Here is a 20,974-nt window from a genome sequence, read left to right on the forward strand (position 1 = left end):
TCTGCAGAACCGCACACCCGGAGGCTGACTCCCTGGGCGCCCAGCTGCTGCCTCACACACGTAGCTTCCCTAGCGCTCTCCTCCCCAGCAGAGACGTGTGCAGCTGGTTGGGGCCTGCCCCTGCGTGCCTGGGCTCCCGCCCACAGCCCCAGCTCAGGGCAAGCAGCCCCTGAGCCAAGACCTGCAGGAGGCGCAGAGCGCCCCCACCTGGAAGCCGAGTGAACAGCTGGCGGGGAGGCGAGCCTCCTCGAGGGAAGAAGAGGCAGCCCAGCCTCGTTTGGCTCAAGCCCTACTTGGCTGGAGCCGAGTGCGCCTCCAGGACGGCAGAGCTCCAGCTCTGCTGAGAGGCCCGTTCTGGCAGAGTTGCTGGCGCGAGGCTGCTCTGCCCTGGGCGAGCCTTGCCCAGACTTTCCTCGCTGCTAGGCTTCCTGCCCAGGAAGGAGCAGGCTTCGCGAGGCTGGGAGACGCCACTGGCGCCTTCCTGGCCTCAGCTCCGCTCCTGCCTTGCCTTTGCACCTAGGCCCCAGGCGTCCTTGGGGAGGGCTTAGGGGCCGGTGGCTTGCACACTGCCAAGGGCTCCAGCAGGAAGAGCTCTGTGCGAGGGAAGGGAAGGGCCAGTGCAGGGCTCCTCCATCGGTTGCTTGGACGCCCAGACTCAGCACCGCACGGAGTGCACCAGGCTCCCAGGGCCCCTGGCTGGGGTCTGCAGCCCCGCACACCCGGAGGCTGACTCCCTGGGCGCCCAGCAGCTGCCTCACACACGTAGCTTCCCTAGCGCTCTCGTCTCCAGCAGAGACGTGTGCAGCTGGTTGGGGCCTGCCCCTGCGTGCCTGGGCTCCCGCCCACAGCCCCAGCTCAGGGCAAGCAGCCCCTGAGCCAAGACCTGCAGGAGGCGCAGAGCGCCCCCACCTGGAAGCCGAGTGAACAGCTGGCGGGGAGGCGAGCCTCCTCGAGGGAAGAAGAGGCAGCCCAGCCTCGTTTGGCTCAAGCCCTACTTGGCTGGAGCCGAGTGCGCCTCCAGGACGGCACAGCTCCAGCTCTGCTCAGAGGCCCGTTCTGGCAGAGTTGCTGGCGCGAGGCTGCTCTGCCCTGGGCGAGCCTTGCCCAGACTTGCCTCGCTGCTAGGCTTCCTGCCCAGGAAGGAGCAGGCTGCGCGAGGCTGGGAGACGCCACTGGCGCCTTCCTGGCCTCAGCTCCGCTCCTGCCTTGCCTTTGCACCTAGGCCCCAGGCCTCCTTGGAGAGGGCTTAGGGGCCGGTGGCTTGCACACTGCCAAGGGCTCCAGCAGGAAGAGCTCTGTGCGAGGGAAGGGAAGGGCCAGTGCAGGGCTCCTCCAGCGGTTGCTTGGCCGCCCAGGCTCAGCGCGGCACGGAGTGCACCAGGCTCCCAGGGCCCCTGGCTGGGGTCTGCAGCCCCGCACACCCGGAGGCTGACTCCCTGGGCGCCCAGCAGCTGCCTCACACACGTAGCTTCCCTAGCGCTCTCCTCCCCAGCAGAGACGTGTGCAGCTGGTTGGGGCCTGCCCCTGCGTGCCTGGGCTCCCGCCCACAGCCCCAGCTCAGGGCAAGCAGCCCCTGAGCCAAGACCTGCAGGAGGCGCAGAGCGCCCCCACCTGGAAGCCGAGTGAACAGCTGGCGGGGAGGCGAGCCTCCTCGAGGGAAGAAGAGGCAGCCCAGCCTCGTTTGGCTCAAGCCCTACTTGGCTGGAGCCGAGTGCGCCTCCAGGACGGCAGAGCTCCAGCTCTGCTCAGAGGCCCGATCTGGCAGAGTTGCTGGCGCGAGGCTGCTCTGCCCTGTGCGAACCTTGCCCAGACTTGCCTCGCTGCTAGGCTTCCTGCCCAGGAAGGAGCAGGCTGCGCGAGGCTGGGAGACGCCACTGGCGCCTTCCTGGCCTCAGCTCCGCTCCTGCCTTGCCTTTGCACCTAGGCCCCAGGCCTCCTTGGGGAGGACTTAGGGGCCAGTGGCTTGCACACTGCCAAGGGCTCCAGCAGGAAGAGCTCTGTGCGAGGGAAAGGAAGGGCCAGTGCAGGGCTCCTCCAGCGGTTGCTTGGCAGCCCAGGCTCAGCGCCGCACGGAGTGCACAAGGCTCCCAGGGCCCCTGGCTGGGGTCTGCAGCCCCGCACACACGGAGGCTGACTCCCTGGGCGCCCAGCAGCTGCCTCACACACGTAGCTTCCCTAGCGCTCTCGTCTCCAGCAGAGATGTGTGCAGCTGGTTGGGGCCTGCCCCTGCGTGCCTGGGCTCCCGCCCACAGCCCCAGCTCAGGGCAAGCAGCCCCTGAGCCAAGACCTGCAGGAGGCGCAGAGCGCCCCCACCTGGAAGCCGAGTGAACAGCTGGCGGGGAGGCGAGCCTCCTCGAGGGAAGAAGAGGCAGCCCAGCCTCGTTTGGCTCAAGCCCTACTTGGCTGGAGCCGTGTGCGCCTCCAGGACGGCAGAGCTCCAGCTCTGCTCAGAGGCCCGTTCTGGCAGAGTTGCTGGCGCGAGGCTGCTCTGCCCTGGGCGAGCCTTGCCCAGACTTGCCTCGCTGCTAGGCTTCCTGCCCAGGAAGGAGCAGGCTGCGCGAGGCTGGGAGACGCCACTGGGGCCTTCCTGGCCTCAGCTCCGCTCCTGCCTTGCCTTTGCACCTAGGCCCCAGGCGTCCTTGGGGAGGGCTTAGGGGCCGGTGGCTTGCACACTGCCAAGGGCTCCAGCAGGAAGAGCTCTGTGCGAGGGAAGGGAAGGGCCAGTGCAGGGCTCCTCCAGCGGTTGCTTGGCCGCCCAGACTCAGCGCCGCACGGAGTGCACCAGGCTCCCAGGGCCCCTGGCTGGGGTCTGCAGCCCCGCACATCCGGAGGCTGACTCCCTGGGCGCCCAGCAGCTGCCTCACACACGTAGCTTCCCTAGCGCTCTCGTCCCCAGCAGAGACGTGTGCAGCTGGTTGGGGCCTGCCCCTGCGTGCCTGGGCTCCCACCCACAGCCCCAGCTCAGGGCAAGCAGCCCCTGAGCCAAGACCTGCAGGAGGCTCAGAGCGCCCCCACCTGGAAGCCGAGTGAACAGCTGGCGGGGAGGCGAGCCTCCTCGAGGGAAGAAGAGGCAGCCCAGCCTCGTTTGGCTCAAGCCCTACTTGGCTGGAGCCGAGTGCGCCTCCAGGACGGCAGAGCTCCAGCTCTGCTCAGAGGCCCGTTCTGGCAGAGTTGCTGGCGCGAGGCTGCTCTGCCCTGGGCGAGCCTTGCCCAGACTTGCCTCGCTGCTAGGCTTCCTGCCCAGGAAGGAGCAGGCTGCGCGAGGCTGGGAGACGCCACTGGCGCCTTCCTGGCCTCAGCTCCGCTCCTTCCTTGCCTTTGCACCTAGGCCCCAGGCGTCCTTGGGGAGGGCTTAGGGGCCGGTGGCTTGCACACTGCCAAGGGCTCCAGCAGGAAGAGCTCTGTGCGAGGGAAGGGAAGGGCCAGTGCAGGGCTCCTCCAGCGGTTGCTTGGCAGCCCAGGCTCAGCGCCGCACGGAGTGCACCAGTCTCCCAGGGCCCCTGGCTGGGGTCTGCAGAACCGCACACCCGGAGGCTGACTCCCTGGGCGCCCAGCTGCTGCCTCACACACGTAGCTTCCCTAGCGCTCTCCTCCCCAGCAGAGACGTTTGCAGCTGGTTGGGGCCTGCCCCTGCGTGCCTGGGCTCCCGCCCACAGCCCCAGCTCAGGGCAAGCAGCCCCTGAGCCAAGACCTGCAGGAGGCGCAGAGCGCCCCCACCTGGAAGCCGAGTGAACAGCTGGCGGGGAGGCGAGCCTCCTCGAGGGAAGAAGAGGCAGCCCAGCCTCGTTTGGCTCAAGCCCTACTTGGCTGGAGCCGAGTGCGCCTCCAGGACGGCACAGCTCCAGCTCTGCTGAGAGGCCCGTTCTGGCAGAGTTGCTGGCGCGAGGCTGCTCTGCCCTGGGCGAGCCTTGCCCAGACTTGCCTCGCTGCTAGGCTTCCTGCCCAGGAAGGAGCAGGCTGCGCGAGGCTGGGAGACGCCACTGGCGCCTTCCTGGCCTCAGCTCCGCTCCTGCCTTGCCTTTGCACCTAGGCCCCAGGCCTCCTTGGAGAGGGCTTAGGGGCCGGTGGCTTGCACACTGCCAAGGGCTCCAGCAGGAAGAGCTCTGTGCGAGGGAAGGGAAGGGCCAGTGCAGGGCTCCTCCAGCGGTTGCTTGGCCGCCCAGGCTCAGCGCGGCACGGAGTGCACCAGGCTCCCAGGGCCCCTGGCTGGGGTCTGCAGCCCCGCACACCCGGAGGCTGACTCCCTGGGCGCCCAGCAGCTGCCTCACACACGTAGCTTCCCTAGCGCTCTCCTCCCCAGCAGAGACGTGTGCAGCTGGTTGGGGCCTGCCCCTGCGTGCCTGGGCTCCCGCCCACAGCCCCAGCTCAGGGCAAGCAGCCCCTGAGCCAAGACCTGCAGGAGGCGCAGAGCGCCCCCACCTGGAAGCCGAGTGAACAGCTGGCGGGGAGGCGAGCCTCCTCGAGGGAAGAAGAGGCAGCCCAGCCTCGTTTGGCTCAAGCCCTATTTGGCTGGAGCCGAGTGCGCCTCCAGGACGGCAGAACTCCAGCTCTGCTCAGAGGCCCGATCTGGCAGAGTTGCTGGCGCGAGGCTGCTCTGCCCTGGGCGAGCCTTGCCCAGACTTGCCTCGCTGCTAGGCTTCCTGCCCAGGAAGGAGCAGGCTGCGCGAGGCTGGGAGATGCCACTGGGGCCTTCCTGGCCTCAGCTCCGCTCCTGCCTTGCCTTTGCACCTAGGCCCCAGGCGTCCTTGGGGAGGGCTTAGGGGCCGGTGGCTTGCACACTGCCAAGGGCTCCAGCAGGAAGAGCTCTGTGCGAGGGAAGGGAAGGGCCAGTGCAGGGCTCCTCCAGCGGTTGCTTGGCAGCCCAGGCTCAGCGCCGCACGGAGTGCACCAGGCTCCCAGGGCCCCTGGCTGGGGTCTGCAGCCCCGCACACACGGAGGCTGACTCCCTGGGCGCCCAGCTGCTGCCTCACACACGTAGCTTCCCTAGCGCTCTCCTCCCCAGCAGAGACGTGTGCAGCTGGTTGGGGCCTGCCCCTGTGTGCCTGGGCTCCCGCCCACAGCCCCAGCTCAGGGCAAGCAGCCCCTGAGCCAAGACCTGCAGGAGGCGCAGAGCGCCCCCACCTGGAAGCCGAGTGAACAGCTGGCGGGGAGGCGAGCCTCCTCGAGGGAAGAAGAGGCAGCCCAGCCTCGTTTGGCTCAAGCCCTACTTGGCTGGAGCCGAGTGCGCCTCCAGGACGGCAGAGCTCCAGCTCTGCTCAGAGGCCCGATCTGGCAGAGTTGCTGGCGCGAGGCTGCTCTGCCCTGGGCGAGCCTTGGCCAGAATGCCTCGCTGCTAGGCTTCCTGCCCAGGAAGGAGCAGGCTGCGCGAGGCTGTGAGACGCCACTGGCGCCTTCCTGGCCTCAGCTCCGCTCCTGCCTTGCCTTTGCACCTAGGCCCCAGGCGTCCTTGGGGAGGGCTTAGGGGCCGGTGGCTTGCACACTGCCAAGGGCTCCAGCAGGAAGAGCTCTGTGCGAGGGAAGGGAAGGGCCAGTGCAGGGCTCCTCCAGCGGTTGCTTGGCCGCCCAGACTCAGCACCGCACGGAGTGCACCAGGCTCCCAGGGCCCCTGGCTGGGGTCTGCAGCCCCGCACACCCGGAGGCTGACTCCCTGGGCGCCCAGCAGCTGCCTCACACACGTAGCTTCCCTAGCGCTCTCGTCTCCAGCAGAGATGTGTGCAGCTGGTTGGGGCCTGCCCCTGCGTGCCTGGGCTCCCGCCCACAGCCCCAGCTCAGGGCAAGCAGCCCCTGAGCCAAGACCTGCAGGAGGCGCAGAGCGCCCCCACCTGGAAGCCGAGTGAACAGCTGGCGGGGAGGCGAGCCTCCTCGAGGGAAGAAGAGGCAGCCCAGCCTCGTTTGGCTCAAGCCCTACTTGGCTGGAGCCGAGTGCGCCTCCAGGACGGCAGAGCTCCAGCTCTGCTCAGAGGCCCGTTCTGGCAGAGTTGCTGGCGCGAGGCTGCTCTGCCCTGGGCGAGCCTTGCCCAGACTTGCCTCGCTGCTAGGCTTCCTGCTCAGGAAGGAGCAGGCTGCGCGAGGCTGGGAGACGCCACTGGCGCCTTCCTGGCATCAGCTCCGCTCCTGCCTTGCCTTTGCACCTAGGCCCCAGGCGTCCTTGGGGAGGGCTTTGGGGCCGGTGGCTTGCACACTGCCAAGGGCTCCAGCAGGAAGAGCTCTGTGCGAGGGAAGGGAAGGGCCAGTGCAGGGCTCCTCCAGCGGTTGCTTGGCCGCCCAGACTCAGCGCCGCACGGAGTGCACCAGGCTCCCAGGGCCCCTGGCTGGGGTCTGCAGCCCCGCACACCCGGAGGCTGACTCCCTGGGCGCCCAGCAGCTGCCTCACACACGTAGCTTCCCTAGCGCTCTCGTCCCCAGCAGAGACGTGTGCAGCTGGTTGGGGCCTGCCCCTGCGTGCCTGGGCTCCCACCCACAGCCCCAGGTCAGGGCAAGCAGCCCCTGAGCCAAGACCAGCAGGAGGCGCAGAGCGCCCCCACCTGGAAGCCGAGTGAACAGCTGGCGGGGAGGCGAGCCTCCTCGAGGGAAGAAGAGGCAGCCCAGCCTCGTTTGGCTCAAGCCCTATTTGGCTGGAGCCGAGTGCGCCTCCAGGACGGCAGAACTCCAGCTCTGCTCAGAGGCCCGATCTGGCAGAGTTGCTGGCGCGAGGCTGCTCTGCCCTGGGCGAGCCTTGCCCAGACTTGCCTCGCTGCTAGGCTTCCTGCCCAGGAAGGAGCAGGCTGCGCGATGCTGGGAGATGCCACTGGCGCCTTCCTGGCCTCAGCTCCGCTCCTGCCTTGCCTTTGCACCTAGGCCCCAGGCGTCCTTGGGGAGGGCTTAGGGGCCGGTGGCTTGCACACTGCCAAGGGCTCCAGCAGGAAGAGCTCTGTGCGAGGAAAGGGAAGGGCCAGTGCAGGGCTCCTCCAGCGGTTGCTTGGCCGCCCAGGCTCAGCGCCGCACGGAGTGCACCAGGCTCCCAGGGCCCCTGGCTGGGGTCTGCAGCCCCGCACACCCGGAGGCTGACTCCCTTGGCGCCCAGCAGCTGCCTCACACACGTAGCTTCCCTAGCGCTCGCCTCCCCAGCAGAGACGTGCGCAGCAGGTTGGGGCCTGCCCCTGCGTGCCTGGGCTCCCGCCCACAGCCCCAGCTCAGGGCAAGCAGCCCCTGAGCCAAGACCTGCAGGAGGCGCAGAGCGCCCCCACCTGGAAGCCGAGTGAACAGCTGGCGGGGAAGCGAGCCTCCTCGAGGGAAGAAGAGGCAGCCCAGCCTCGTTTGGCTCAAGCCCTACTTGGCTGGAGCCGAGTGCGCCTCCAGGACGGCAGAGCTCCAGCTCTGCTCAGAGGCCCGTTCTGGCAGAGTTGCTGGCGCGAGGCTGCTCTGCCCTGGGCGAGCCTTGCCCAGACTTGCCTCGCTGCTAGGCTTCCTGCCCAGGAAGGAGCAGGCTGCGCGAGGCTGGGAGACGCCACTGGCGCCTTCCTGGCCTCAGCTCCGCTCCTGCCTTGCCTTTGCACCTAGGCCCCAGGCGTCCTTGGGGAGGGCTTAGGGGCCGGTGGCTTGCACACTGCCAAGGGCTCCAGCAGGAAGAGCTCTGTGCGAGGGAAGGGAAGGGCCAGTGCAGGGCTCCTCCAGCGGTTGCTTGGCCGCCCAGACTCAGCGCCGCACGGAGTGCACCAGGCTCCCAGGGCCCCTGGCTGGGGTCTGCAGCCCCGCACACCCGGAGGCTGACTCCCTGGGCGCCCAGCAGCTGCGTCACACACGTAGCTTCCCTAGCGCTCTCGTCCCCAGCAGAGACGTGTGCAGCTGGTTGGGGCCTGCCCCTGCGTGCCTGGGCTCAAACCCACAGCCCCAGGTCAGGGCAAGCAGCCCCTGAGCCAAGACCTGCAGGAGGCGCAGAGCGCCCCCACCTGGAAGCCGAGTGAACAGCTGGCGGGGAGGCGAGCCTCCTCGAGGGAAGAAGAGGCAGCCCAGCCTCGTTTGGCTCAAGCCCTACTTGGCTGGAGCCGAGTGCGCCTCCAGGACGGCAGAACTCCAGCTCTGCTCAGAGGCCCGATCTGGCAGAGTTGCTGGCGCGAGGCTGCTCTGCCCTGGGCGAGCCTTGCCCAGACTTGCCTCGCTGCTAGGCTTCCTGCCCAGGAAGGAGCAGGCTGCGCGAGGCTGGGAGATGCCACTGGCGCCTTCCTGGCCTCAGCTCCGCTCCTGCCTTGCCTTTGCACCTAGGCCCCAGGCGTCCTTGGGGAGGGCTTAGGGGCCGGTGGCTTGCACACTGCCAAGGGCTCCAGCAGGAAGAGCTCTGTGCGAGGGAAGGGAAGGGCCAGTGCAGGGCTCCTCCAGCGGTTGCTTGGCCGCCCAGGCTCAGCGCCGGACGGAGTGCACCAGGCTCCCAGGGCCCCTGGCTGGGGTCTGCAGCCCCGCACACCCGGAGGCTGACTCCCTGGGCGCCCAGCAGCTGCCTCACACACGTAGCTTCCCTAGCACTCTCCTCCCCAGCAGAGACGTGCGCAGCTGGTTGGGGCCTGCCCCTGCGTGCCTGGGCTCCCACCCACAGCCCCAGCTCAGGGCAAGCAGCCCCTGAGCCAAGACCTGCAGGAGGCGCAGAGCGCCCCCACCTGGAAGCCGAGTGAACAGCTGGCGGGGAGGCGAGCCTCCTCGAGGGAAGAAGAGGCAGCCCAGCCTCGTTTGGCTCAAGCCCTACTTGGCTGGAGCCGAGTGCGCCTCCAGGACGGCAGAGCTCCAGCTCTGCTCAGAGGCCCGTTCTGGCAGAGTTGCTGGCGCGAGGCTGCTCTGCCCTGGGCGAGCCTTGCCCAGACTTGCCTCGCTGCTAGGCTTCCTGCCCAGGAAGGAGCAGGCTGCGCGAGGCTGGGAGACGCCACTGGGGCCTTCCTGGCCTCAGCTCCGCTCCTGCCTTGCCTTTGCACCTAGGCCCCAGGCCTCCTTGGAGAGGGCTTAGGGGCCGGTGGCTTGCACACTGCCAAGGGCTCCAGCAGGAAGAGCTCTGTGCGAGGGAAGGGAAGGGCTAGTGCAGGGCTCCTCCAGCGGTTGCTTGGCCGCCCAGGCTCAGCGCCGCACGGAGTGCACCAGGCTGCCAGGGCCCTGGCTGGGGTCTGCAGCCCCGCACACCCGGAGGCTGACTCCCTGGGCGCCCAGCAGCTGCCTCACACACGTAGCTTCCCTAGCGCTCTCCTCCCCAGCAGAGACGTGTGCAGCTGGTTGGGGCCTGCCCCTGCGTGCCTGGGCTCCCGCCCACAGCCCCAGCTCAGGGCAAGCAGCCCCTGAGCCAAGACCTGCAGGAGGCGCAGAGCGCCCCCACCTGGAAGCCGAGTGAACAGCTGGCGGGGAGGCGAGCCTCCTCGAGGGAAGAAGAGGCAGCCCAGCCTCGTTTGGCTCAAGCCCTACTTGGCTGGAGCCGAGTGCGCCTCCAGGACGGCAGAGCTCCAGCTCTGCTCAGAGGCCCGATCTGACAGAGTTGCTGGCGCGAGGCTGCTCTGCCCTGGGCGAGACTTGCCCAGACTTGCCTCGCTACTAGGCTTCCTGCCCAGGAAGGAGCAGGCTGCGCGAGGCTGGGAGACGCCACTGGCGTCTTCCTGGCCTCAGCTCCGCTCCTGCCTTGCCTTTGCACCTAGGCCCCAGGCGTCCTTGGGGAGGGCTTAGGGGCCGGTGGCTTGCACACTGCCAAGGGCTCCAGCAGGAAGAGCTCTGTGCGAGGGAAGGGAAGGGCCAGTGCAGGGCTCCTCCAGCGGTTGCTTGGCCGCCCAGATTCAGCGCCACACGGAGTGCACCAGGCTCCCAGGGCCCCTGGCTGGGGTCTGCAGCCCCGCACACCCGGAGGCTGACTCCCTGGGCGCCCAGCAGCTGCCTCACACACGTAGCTTCCCTAGCGCTCTCGTCTCCAGCAGAGATGTGTGCAGCTGGTTGGGGCCTGCCCCTGCGTTCCTGGGCTCCCGCCCACAGCCCCAGCTCAGGGTAAGCAGCCCCTGAGCCAAGACCTGCAGGAGGCGCAGAGCGCCCCCACCTGGAAGCCGAGTGAACAGCTGGCGGGGAGGCGAGCCTCCTCGAGGGAAGAAGAGGCAGCCCAGCCTCGTTTGGCTCAAGCCCTACTTGGCTGGAGCCGTGTGCGCCTCCAGGACGGCAGAGCTCCAGCTCTGCTCAGAGGCCCGTTCTGGCAGAGTTGCTGGCGCGAGGCTGCTCTGCCCTGGGCGAGCCTTGCCCAGACTTGCCTCGCTGCTAGGCTTCCTGCCCAGGAAGGAGCAGGCTGCGCGAGGCTGGGAGACGCCACTGGCGCCTTCCTGGCCTCAGCTCCACTCCTGCCTTGCCTTTGCACCTAGGCCCCAGGCGTCCTTGGGGAGGGCTTAGGGGCCGGTGGCTTGCACACTGCCAAGGGCTCCAGCAGGAAGAGCTCTGTGCGAGGGAAGGGAAGGGCCAGTGCAGGGCTCCTCCAGCGGTTGCTTGGCCGCCCAGACTCAGCGCCGCACGGAGTGCACCAGGCTCCCAGGGCCCCTGGCTGGGGTCTGCAGCCCCGCACATCCGGAGGCTGACTCCCTGGGCGCCCAGCAGCTGCCTCACACACGTAGCTTCCCTAGCGCTCTCGTCCCCAGCAGAGACGTGTGCAGCTGGTTGGGGCCTGCCCCTGCGTGCCTGGGCTCCCACCCACAGCCCCAGGTCAGGGCAAGCAGCCCCTGAGCCAAGACCTGCAGGAGGCGCAGAGCGCCCCCACCTGGAAGCCGAGTGAACAGCTGGCGGGGAGGCGAGCCTCCTCGAGGGAAGAAGAGGCAGCCCAGCCTCGTTTGGCTCAAGCCCTATTTGGCTGGAGCCGAGTGCGCCTCCAGGACGGCAGAACTCCAGCTCTGCTCAGAGGCCCGATCTGGCAGAGTTGCTGGCGCGAGGCTGCTCTGCCCTGGGCGAGCCTTGCCCAGACTTGCCTCGCTGCTAGGCTTCCTGCCCAGGAAGGAGCAGGCTGCGCGAGGCTGGGAGATGCCACTGGGGCCTTCCTGGCCTCAGCTCCGCTCCTGCCTTGCCTTTGCACCTAGGCCCCAGGCGTCCTTGGGGAGGGCTTAGGGGCCGGTGGCTTGCACACTGCCAAGGGCTCCAGCAGGAAGAGCTCTGTGCGAGGGAAGGGAAGGGCCAGTGCAGGGCTCCTCCAGCGGTTGCTTGGCAGCCCAGGCTCAGCGCCGCACGGAGTGCACCAGGCTCCCAGGGCCCCTGGCTGGGGTCTGCAGCCCCGCACACACGGAGGCTGACTCCCTGGGCGCCCAGCTGCTGCCTCACACACGTAGCTTCCCTAGCGCTCTCCTCCCCAGCAGAGACGTGTGCAGCTGGTTGGGGCCTGCCCCTGTGTGCCTGGGCTCCCGCGCACAGCCCCAGCTCAGGGCAAGCAGCCCCTGAGCCAAGACCTGCAGGAGGCGCAGAGCGCCCCCACCTGGAAGCCGAGTGAACAGCTGGCGGGGAGGCGAGCCTCCTCGAGGGAAGAAGAGGCAGCCCAGCCTCGTTTGGCTCAAGCCCTACTTGGCTGGAGCCGAGTGCGCCTCCAGGACGGCAGAGCTCCAGCTCTGCTCAGAGGCCCGATCTGGCAGAGTTGCTGGCGCGAGGCTGCTCTGCCCTGGGCGAGCCTTGGCCAGAATGCCTCGCTGCTAGGCTTCCTGCCCAGGAAGGAGCAGGCTGCGCGAGGCAGGGAGACGCCACTGGCGCCTTCCTGGCCTCAGCTCCGCTCCTGCCTTGCCTTTGCACCTAGGCCCCAGGCGTCCTTGGGGAGGGCTTAGGGGCCGGTGGCTTGCACACTGCCAAGGGCTCCAGCAGGAAGAGCTCTGTGCGAGGGAAGGGAAGGGCCAGTGCAGGGCTCCTCCAGCGGTTGCTTGGCCGCCCAGACTCAGCACCGCACGGAGTGCACCAGGCTCCCAGGGCCCCTGGCTGGGGTCTGCAGCCCCGCACACCCGGAGGCTGACTCCCTGGGCGCCCAGCAGCTGCCTCACACACGTAGCTTCCCTAGCGCTCTCGTCTCCAGCAGAGATGTGTGCAGCTGGTTGGGGCCTGCCCCTGCGTGCCTGGGCTCCCGCCCACAGCCCCAGCTCAGGGCAAGCAGCCCCTGAGCCAAGACCTGCAGGAGGCGCAGAGCGCCCCCACCTGGAAGCCGAGTGAACAGCTGGCGGGGAGGCGAGCCTCCTCGAGGGAAGAAGAGGCAGCCCAGCCTCGTTTGGCTCAAGCCCTACTTGGCTGGAGCCGAGTGCGCCTCCAGGACGGCAGAGCTCCAGCTCTGCTCAGAGGCCCGTTCTGGCAGAGTTGCTGGCGCGAGGCTGCTCTGCCCTGGGCGAGCCTTGCCCAGACTTGCCTCGCTGCTAGGCTTCCTGCTCAGGAAGGAGCAGGCTGCGCGAGGCTGGGAGACGCCACTGGCGCCTTCCTGGCATCAGCTCCGCTCCTGCCTTGCCTTTGCACCTAGGCCCCAGGCGTCCTTGGGGAGGGCTTAGGGGCCGGTGGCTTGCACACTGCCAAGGGCTCCAGCAGGAAGAGCTCTGTGCGAGGGAAGGGAAGGGCCAGTGCAGGGCTCCTCCAGCGGTTGCTTGGCCGCCCAGACTCAGCGCCGCACGGAGTGCACCAGGCTCCCAGGGCCCCTGGCTGGGGTCTGCAGCCCCGCACACCCGGAGGCTGACTCCCTGGGCGCCCAGCAGCTGCCTCACACACGTAGCTTCCCTAGCGCTCTCGTCCCCAGCAGAGACGTGTGCAGCTGGTTGGGGCCTGCCCCTGCGTGCCTGGGCTCCCACCCACAGCCCCAGGTCAGGGCAAGCAGCCCCTGAGCCAAGACCAGCAGGAGGCGCAGAGCGCCCCCACCTGGAAGCCGAGTGAACAGCTGGCGGGGAGGCGAGCCTCCTCGAGGGAAGAAGAGGCAGCCCAGCCTCGTTTGGCTCAAGCCCTATTTGGCTGGAGCCGAGTGCGCCTCCAGGACGGCAGAACTCCAGCTCTGCTCAGAGGCTCGATCTGGCAGAGTTGCTGGCGCGAGGCTGCTCTGCTCTGGGCGAGCCTTGCCCAGACTTGCCTCGCTGCTAGGCTTCCTGCCCAGGAAGGAGCAGGCTGCGCGATGCTGGGAGATGCCACTGGCGCCTTCCTGGCCTCAGCTCCGCTCCTGCCTTGCCTTTGCACCTAGGCCCCAGGCGTCCTTGGGGAGGGCTTAGGGGCCGGTGGCTTGCACACTGCCAAGGGCTCCAGCAGGAAGAGCTCTGTGCGAGGAAAGGGAAGGGCCAGTGCAGGGCTCCTCCAGCGGTTGCTTGGCCGCCCAGGCTCAGCGCCGCACGGAGTGCACCAGGCTCCCAGGGCCCCTGGCTGGGGTCTGCAGCCCCGCACACCCGGAGGCTGACTCCCTTGGCGCCCAGCAGCTGCCTCACACACGTAGCTTCCCTAGCGCTCGCCTCCCCAGCAGAGACGTGCGCAGCAGGTTGGGGCCTGCCCCTGCGTGCCTGGGCTCCCGCCCACAGCCCCAGCTCAGGGCAAGCAGCCCCTGAGCCAAGACATGCAGGAGGCGCAGAGCGCCCCCACCTGGAAGCCGAGTGAACAGCTGGCGGGGAAGCGAGCCTCCTCGAGGGAAGAAGAGGCAGCCCAGCCTCGTTTGGCTCAAGCCCTACTTGGCTGGAGCCGAGTGCGCCTCCAGGACGGCAGAGCTCCAGCTCTGCTCAGAGGCCCGTTCTGGCAGAGTTGCTGGCGCGAGGCTGCTCTGCCCTGGGCGAGACTTGCCCAGACTTGCCTCGCTGCTAGGCTTCCTGCCCAGGAAGGAGCAGGCTGCGCGAGGGTGGGAGACGCCACTGGCGCCTTCCTGGCCTCAGCTCCGCTCCTGCCCTGCCTTTGCACCTAGGCCCCAGGCGTCCTTGGGGAGGGCTTAGGGGCCGGTGGCTTGCACACTGCCAAGGGCTCCAGCAGGAAGAGCTCTGTGCGAGGGAAGGGAAGGGCCAGTGCAGGGCTCCTCCAGCGGTTGCTTGGCCACCCAGACTCAGCGCCGCACGGAGTGCACCAGGCTCCCAGGGCCCCTGGCTGGGGTCTGCAGCCCCGCACACCCGGAGGCTGACTCCCTGGGCGCCCAGCAGCTGCGTCACACACGTAGCTTCCCTAGCGCTCTCGTCCCCAGCAGAGACGTGTGCAGCTGGTTGGGGCCTGCCCCTGCGTGCCTGGGCTCCCACCCACAGCCCCAGGTCAGGGCAAGCAGCCCCTGAGCCAAGACCTGCAGGAGGCGCAGAGCGCCCCCACCTGGAAGCCGAGTGAACAGCTGGCGGGGAGGCGAGCCTCCTCGAGGGAAGAAGAGGCAGCCCAGCCTCGTTTGGCTCAAGCCCTACTTGGCTGGAGCCGAGTGAGCCTCCAGGACGGCAGAACTCCAGCTCTGCTCAGAGGCCCGATCTGGCAGAGTTGCTGGCGCGAGGCTGCTCTGCCCTGGGCGAGCCTTGCCCAGACTTGCCTCGCTGCTAGGCTTCCTGCCCAGGAAGGAGCAGGCTGCGCGAGGCTGGGAGATGCCACTGGCGCCTTCCTGGCCTCAGCTCCGCTCCTGCCTTGCCTTTGCACCTAGGCCCCAGGCGTCCTTGGGGAGGGCTTAGGGGCCGGTGGCTTGCACACTGCCAAGGGCTCCAGCAGGAAGAGCTCTGTGCGAGGGAAGGGAAGGGCCAGTGCAGGGCTCCTCCAGCGGTTGCTTGGCCGCCCAGGCTCAGCGCCGGACGGAGTGCACCAGGCTCCCAGGGCCCCTGGCTGGGGTCTGCAGCCCCGCACACCCGGAGGCTGACTCCCTGGGCGCCCAGCAGCTGCCTCACACACGTAGCTTCCCTAGCACTCTCCTCCCCAGCAGAGACGTGCGCAGCTGGTTGGGGCCTGCCCCTGCGTGCCTGGGCTCCCACCCACAGCCCCAGCTCAGGGCAAGCAGCCCCTGAGCCAAGACCTGCAGGAGGCGCAGAGCGCCCCCACCTGGAAGCCGAGTGAACAGCTGGCGGGGAGGCGAGCCTCCTCGAGGGAAGAAGAGGCAGCCCAGCCTCGTTTGGCTCAAGCCCTACTTGGCTGGAGCCGAGTGCGCCTCCAGGACGGCAGAGCTCCAGCTCTGCTCAGAGGCCCGTTCTGGCAGAGTTGCTGGCGCGAGGCTGCTCTGCCCTGGGCGAGCCTTGCCCAGACTTGCCTCGCTGCTAGGCTTCCTGCCCAGGAAGGAGCAGGCTGCGCGAGGCTGGGAGACGCCACTGGGGCCTTCCTGGCCTCAGCTCCGCTCCTGCCTTGCCTTTGCACCTAGGCCCCAGGCCTCCTTGGAGAGGGCTTAGGGGCCGGTGGCTTGCACACTGCCAAGGGCTCCAGCAGGAAGAGCTCTGTGCGAGGGAAGGGAAGGGCTAGTGCAGGGCTCCTCCAGCGGTTGCTTGGCCGCCCAGGCTCAGCGCCGCACGGAGTGCACCAGGCTGCCAGGGCCCCTGGCTGGGGTCTGCAGCCCCGCACACCCGGAGGCTGACTCCCTGGGCGCCCAGCAGCTGCCTCACACACGTAGCTTCCCTAGCGCTCTCCTCCCCAGCAGAGACGTGTGCAGCTGGTTGGGGCCTGCCCCTGCGTGCCTGGGCTCCCGCCCACAGCCCCAGCTCAGGGCAAGCAGCCCCTGAGCCAAGACCTGCAGGAGGCGCAGAGCGCCCCCACCTGGAAGCCGAGTGAACAGCTGGCGGGGAGGCGAGCCTCCTCGAGGGAAGAAGAGGCAGCCCAGCCTCGTTTGGCTCAAGCCCTACTTGGCTGGAGCCGAGTGCGCCTCCAGGACGGCAGAGCTCCAGCTCTGCTCAGAGGCCCGATCTGACAGAGTTGCTGGCGCGAGGCTGCTCTGCCCTGGGCGAGCCTTGCCCAGACTTGCCTCGCTACTAGGCTTCCTGCCCAGGAAGGAGCAGGCTGTGCGAGGCTGGGAGACGCCACTGGCGCCTTCCTGGCCTCAGCTCCGCTCCTGCCTTGCCTTTGCACCTAGGCCCCAGGCGTCCTTGGGGAGGGCTTAGGGGCCGGTGGCTTGCACACTGCCAAGGGCTCCAGCAGGAAGAGCTCTGTGCGAGGGAAGGGAAGGGCCAGTGCAGGGCTCCTCCAGCGGTTGCTTGGCCGCCCAGATTCAGCGCCGCACGGAGTGCACCAGGCTCCCAGGGCCCCTGGCTGGGGTCTGCAGCCCCGCACATCCGGAGGCTGACTCCCTGGGCGCCCAGCAGCTGCCTCACACACGTAGCTTCCCTAGCGCTCTCGTCCCCAGCAGAGACGTGTGCAGCTGGTTGGGGCCTGCCCCTGCGTGCCTGGGCTCCCACCCACAGCCCCAGCTCAGGGCAAGCAGCCCCTGAGCCAAGACCTGCAGGAGGCTCAGAGCGCCCCCACCTGGAAGCCGAGTGAACAGCTGGCGGGGAGGCGAGCCTCCTCGAGGGAAGAAGAGGCAGCCCAGCCTCGTTTGGCTCAAGCCCTACTTGGCTGGAGCCGAGTGCGCCTCCAGGACGGCAGAGCTCCAGCTCTGCTCAGAGGCCCGTTCTGGCAGAGTTGCTGGCGCGAGGCTGCTCTGCCCTGGGCGAGCCTTGCCCAGACTTGCCTCGCTGCTAGGCTTCCTGCCCAGGAAGGAGCAGGCTGCGCGAGGCTGGGAGACGCCACTGGCGCCTTCCTGGCCTCAGCTCCGCTCCTTCCTTGCCTTTGCACCTAGGCCCCAGGCGTCCTTGGGGAGGGCTTAGGGGCCGGTGGCTTGCACACTGCCAAGGGCTCCAGCAGGAAGAGCTCTGTGCGAGGGAAGGGAAGGGCCAGTGCAGGGCTCCTCCAGCGGTTGCTTGGCAGCCCAGGCTCAGCGCCGCACGGAGTGCACCAGTCTCCCAGGGCCCCTGGCTGGGGTCTGCAGAACCGCACACCCGGAGGCTGACTCCCTGGGCGCCCAGCTGCTGCCTCACACACGTAGCTTCCCTAGCGCTCTCCTCCCCAGCAGAGACGTTTGCAGCTGGTTGGGGCCTGCCCCTGCGTGCCTGGGCTCCCGCCCACAGCCCCAGCTCAGGGCAAGCAGCCCCTGAGCCAAGACCTGCAGGAGGCGCAGAGCGCCCCCACCTGGAAGCCGAGTGAACAGCTGGCGGGGAGGCGAGCCTCCTCGAGGGAAGAAGAGGCAGCCCAGCCTCGTTTGGCTCAAGCCCTACTTGGCTGGAGCCGAGTGCGCCTCCAGGACGGCACAGCTCCAGCTCTGCTGAGAGGCCCGTTCTGGCAGAGTTGCTGGCGCGAGGCTGCTCTGCCCTGGGCGAGCCTTGCCCAGACTTGCCTCGCTGCTAGGCTTCCTGCCCAGGAAGGAGCAGGCTGCGCGAGGCTGGGAGACGCCACTGGCGCCTTCCTGGCCTCAGCTCCGCTCCTGCCTTGCCTTTGCACCTAGGCCCCAGGCCTCCTTGGGGAGGGCTTAGGGGCCGGTGGCTTGCACACTGCCAAGGGCTCCAGCAGGAAGAGCTCTGTGCGAGGGAAGGGAAGGGCCAGTGCAGGGCTCCTCCAGCGGTTGCTTGGCCGCCCAGGCTCAGCGCGGCACGGAGTGCACCAGGCTCCCAGGGCCCCTGGCTGGGGTCTGCAGCCCCGCACACCCGGAGGCTGACTCCCTGGGCGCCCAGCAGCTGCCTCACACACGTTGCTTCCCTAGCGCTCTCCTCCCCAGCAGAGACGTGTGCAGCTGGTTGGGGCCTGCCCCTGCGTGCCTGGGCTCCCGCCCACAGCCCCAGCTCAGGGCAAGCAGCCCCTGAGCCAAGACCTGCAGGAGGCGCAGAGCGCCCCCACCTGGAAGCCGAGTGAACAGCTGGCGGGGAGGCGAGCCTCCTCGAGGGAAGAAGAGGCAGCCCAGCCTCGTTTGGCTCAAGCCCTATTTGGCTGGAGCCGAGTGCGCCTCCAGGACGGCAGAACTCCAGCTCTGCTCAGAGGCCCGATCTGGCAGAGTTGCTGGCGCGAGGCTGCTCTGCCCTGGGCGAGCCTTGCCCAGACTTGCCTCGCTGCTAGGCTTCCTGCCCAGGAAGGAGCAGGCTGCGCGAGGCTGGGAGATGCCACTGGGGCCTTCCTGGCCTCAGCTCCGCTCCTGCCTTGCCTTTGCACCTAGGCCCCAGGCGTCCTTGGGGAGGGCTTAGGGGCCGGTGGCTTGCACACTGCCAAGGGCTCCAGCAGGAAGAGCTCTGTGCGAGGGAAGGGAAGGGCCAGTGCAGGGCTCCTCCAGCGGTTGCTTGGCAGCCCAGGCTCAGCGCCGCACGGAGTGCACCAGGCTCCCAGGGCCCCTGGCTGGGGTCTGCAGCCCCGCACACACGGAGGCTGACTCCCTGGGCGCCCAGCTGCTGCCTCACACACGTAGCTTCCCTAGCGCTCTCCTCCCCAGCAGAGACGTGTGCAGCTGGTTGGGGCCTGCCCCTGTGTGCCTGGGCTCCCGCCCACAGCCCCAGCTCAGGGCAAGCAGCCCCTGAGCCAAGACCTGCAGGAGGCGCAGAGCGCCCCCACCTGGAAGCCGAGTGAACAGCTGGCGGGGAGGCGAGCCTCCTCGAGGGAAGAAGAGGCAGCCCAGCCTCGTTTGGCTCAAGCCCTACTTGGCTGGAGCCGAGTGCGCCTCCAGGACGGCAGAGCTCCAGCTCTGCTCAGAGGCCCGATCTGGCAGAGTTGCTGGCGCGAGGCTGCTCTGCCCTGGGCGAGCCTTGGCCAGAATGCCTCGCTGCTAGGCTTCCTGCCCAGGAAGGAGCAGGCTGCGCGAGGCAGGGAGACGCCACTGGCGCCTTCCTGGCCTCAGCTCCGCTCCTGCCTTGCCTTTGCACCTAGGCCCCAGGCGTCCTTGGGGAGGGCTTAGGGGCCGGTGGCTTGCACACTGCCAAGGGCTCCAGCAGGAAGAGCTCTGTGCGAGGGAAGGGAAGGGCCAGTGCAGGGCTCCTCCAGCGGTTGCTTGGCCGCCCAGACTCAGCACCGCATGGAGTGCACCAGGCTCCCAGGGCCCCTGGCTGGGGTCTGCAGCCCCGCACACCCGGAGGCTGACTCCCTGGGCGCCCAGCAGCTGCCTCACACACGTAGCTTCCCTAGCGCTCTCGTCTCCAGCAGAGATGTGTGCAGCTGGTTGGGGCCTGCCCCTGCGTGCCTGGGCTCCCGCCCACAGCCCCAGCTCAGGGCAAGCAGCCCCTGAGCCAAGACCTGCAGGAGGCGCAGAGCGCCCCCACCTGGAAGCCGAGTGAACAGCTGGCGGGGAGGCGAGCCTCCTCGAGGGAAGAAGAGGCAGCCCAGCCTCGTTTGGCTCAAGCCCTACTTGGCTGGAGCCGAGTGCGCCTCCAGGACGGCAGAGCTCCAGCTCTGCTCAGAGGCCCGTTCTGGCAGAGTTGCTGGCGCGAGGCTGCTCTGCCCTGGGCGAGCCTTGCCCAGACTTGCCTCGCTGCTAGGCTTCCTGCTCAGGAAGGAGCAGGCTGCGCGAGGCTGGGAGACGCCACTGGCGCCTTCCTGGCATCAGCTCCGCTCCTGCCTTGCCTTTGCACCTAGGCCCCAGGCGTCCTTGGGGAGGGCTTAGGGGCCGGTGGCTTGCACACTGCCAAGGGCTCCAGCAGGAAGAGCTCTGTGCGAGGGAAGGGAAGGGCCAGTGCAGGGCTCCTCCAGCGGTTGCTTGGCCGCCCAGACTCAGCGCCGCACGGAGTGCACCAGGCTCCCAGGGCCCCTGGCTGGGGTCTGCAGCCCCGCACACCCGGAGGCTGACTCCCTGGGCGCCCAGCAGCTGCCTCACACACGTAGCTTCCCTAGCGCTCTCGTCCCCAGCAGAGACGTGTGCAGCTGGTTGGGGCCTGCCCCTGCGTGCCTGGGCTCCCACCCACAGCCCCAGGTCAGGGCAAGCAGCCCCTGAGCCAAGACCAGCAGGAGGCGCAGAGCGCCCCCACCTGGAAGCCGAGTGAACAGCTGGCGGGGAGGCGAGCCTCCTCGAGGGAAGAAGAGGCAGCCCAGCCTCGTTTGGCTCAAGCCCTATTTGGCTGGAGCCGAGTGCGCCTCCAGGACGGCAGAACTCCAGCTCTGCTCAGAGGCCCGATCTGGCAGAGTTGCTGGCGCGAGGCTGCTCTGCTCTGGGCGAGCCTTGCCCAGACTTGCCTCGCTGCTAGGCTTCCTGCCCAGGAAGGAGCAGGCTGCGCGAGGCTGGGAGATGCCACTGGCGCCTTCCTGGCCTCAGCTCCGCTCCTGCCTTGCCTTTGCACCTAGGCCCCAGGCGTCCTTGGGGAGGGCTTAGGGGCCGGTGGCTTGCACACTGCCAAGGGCTCCAGCAGGAAGAGCTCTGTGCGAGGGAAGGGAAGGGCCAGTGCAGGGCTCCTCCAGCGGTTGCTTGGCCGCCCAGGCTCAGCGCCGGACGGAGTGCACCAGGCTCCCAGGGCCCCTGGCTGGGGTCTGCAGCCCCGCACACCCGGAGGCTGACTCCTTGGGCGCCCAGCAGCTGCCTCACACACGTAGCTTCCCTAGCACTCTCCTCCCCAGCAGAGACGTGCGCAGCTGGTTGGGGCCTGCCCCTGCGTGCCTGGGCTCCCACCCACAGCCCCAGCTCAGGGCAAGCAGCCCCTGAGCCAAGACCTGCAGGAGGCGCAGAGCGCCCCCACCTGGAAGCCGAGTGAACAGCTGGCGGGGAGGCGAGCCTCCTCGAGGGAAGAAGAGGCAGCCCAGCCTCGTTTGGCTCAAGCCCTACTTGGCTGGAGCCGAGTGCGCCTCCAGGACGGCAGAGCTCCAGCTCTGGTCAGAGGCCCGTTCTGGCAGAGTTGCTGGCGCGAGGCTGCTCTGCCCTGGGCGAGCCTTGCCCAGACTTGCCTCGCTGCTAGGCTTCCTGCCCAGGAAGGAGCAGGCTGCGCGAGGCTGGGAGACGCCACTGGGGCCTTCCTGGCCTCAGCTCCGCTCCTGCCTTGCCTTTGCACCTAGGCCCCAGGCCTCCTTGGAGAGGGCTTAGGGGCCGGTGGCTTGCACACTGCCAAGGGCTCCAGCAGGAAGAGCTCTGTGCGAGGGAAGGGAAGGGCTAGTG

Source organism: Ovis canadensis, chromosome 22, assembly GCF_042477335.2.
Source record: "Ovis canadensis isolate MfBH-ARS-UI-01 breed Bighorn chromosome 22, ARS-UI_OviCan_v2, whole genome shotgun sequence".
In the NCBI taxonomy this organism is placed as follows: Eukaryota; Metazoa; Chordata; class Mammalia; order Artiodactyla; family Bovidae; genus Ovis; species Ovis canadensis.